This window comes from Chrysochloris asiatica, unplaced genomic scaffold (assembly GCF_000296735.1).
Source record: "Chrysochloris asiatica unplaced genomic scaffold, ChrAsi1.0 scaffold00264, whole genome shotgun sequence".
NCBI classification, from domain to species: Eukaryota; Metazoa; Chordata; class Mammalia; order Afrosoricida; family Chrysochloridae; genus Chrysochloris; species Chrysochloris asiatica.
The window spans coordinates 3,240,760-3,242,239 of record NW_006408782.1 but is presented as its reverse complement, the minus strand read 5'-3'; the positions used below and the strand labels follow the sequence as shown (position 1 = coordinate 3,242,239).

Below are 1,480 nucleotides of genomic sequence, written 5' to 3'. Positions count from 1 at the left end.
TGCTCATTGAGAGTCTGAGTGTGGTTATTTCATCTTCATGTATATGAGTTTGGCTATTTTGAGAACTTAACTATTCTGCATAGCTAAGAGCAAATATTGGAGAATGAATAAGAGAGATCATAGAAGAATTGATGCATTTGAGTTCTGGTAATAAAGAAGAATTTTAAAGGTTCCTAGGACTGCCAGAACAAGAAATAAATCTGTTGGAAGAAGTACAACCAGAATGCTTCTTAGATGACCAGAGTTTGTTTCTCATACTTCGGACATATTATCAGGAGGGCCCTGTCCCTGGATGAGGATTTCAAGCTTGGAAAAGTGAGGGTCAGTGAAGAAGAGGGAGACACCCAGTGAAATGGACTGCCACAGTGGCCGCAGTAATGGGCTCTAGCATATCAGCAATTGTGAGGATAGTGCGGGAGCATGCGGTGTTTCGTTCTGTTGTACCTAGGGGTCACAATTGGTCAGAAATGACTTGGCAGAACCTAACAACAACAAATGGAGCTCTGGTAGTGTAGTGGTTATCAATTGGACTGCAAATCTCAAGGTTAGCCCACTCCTTAAAACCAACCTTTGGAGTCATGCTGTGGCACTGTGGGCTAATGCGTCAGACTGCAAAGTCATTTGAACTGCAAGGTCTGTGGTTCAAGCTCATCAGCTGCTCCTTGGAAACCCTATGCAGGTATTCTATGGGTCAGAATCAACTCAATGGCACTTAACAACAACAACAACAACAAGAGTAACTATAATTAATCACAGCCTGAAATCATCTTACACGTTCCCCAACCTCTTTCCTATCCTTACTTCTTAGGTATATGCTTTAATGATTGCTGGCATGTAAATGACCACCTAGTTCCATATGAAGTTTGAGCTCTGATTGCATAGCTTCTAGACAAACAGGTACTGAGAATTAATCATTTATTCCCTTTAGATGTGTTTATTAGGACACTGCTGTGGACCACCTTGTGAATTAGTATAAATGTTAGGATGATATGATGATAGTCCATCTGAATGTTATACTCATTAACATAATTACAATGAGTACAAATAGTGTTTGTAAAAAAGCAGATATTGAACACTAAGCAAGCTTCTTCTCTGGGGGTGTTCCAGTTGTTGAGTTTCCTAATACTAACAGCTTTTCTCATTCTTTATCTCCAGTGGTGGTGGTGGTGTGCTGTGTCTTCGGTTCCCACTCACAGTGACCCAGCATAGGGATTCCAAAGATGTAAATCTTCATGAGAACAGAAAGCCTTATCTTTTTCCCATGGAACAACTGGTAGTTTTGAACTGCTGACCATGAGGCACGCAGCCCAACTCATAACCACTATGCTACTGGAGCTCCTTTTGTTTATCTCTAGTGTTTGTTAATTGGACTCAAGTGCTCCAGGACATTGTACCCCAGTTTTGGGGCAATGACACTGTTGTATAAAATATGTTGTTATTTTCAGATGTATACGAGTCTATACTGACTCATAGCGACCCT

The 1,480-nt window shown here is 40.9% G+C and overlaps 1 pseudogene; it reads left to right on the top strand.

The window, feature by feature from the left end:
• The first annotated feature begins 377 nt into the window (after nt 1-377).
• Nucleotides 378-1,480, top strand: part of LOC102817082 — a 4,817-nt pseudogene continuing 3,714 nt past the window's right edge.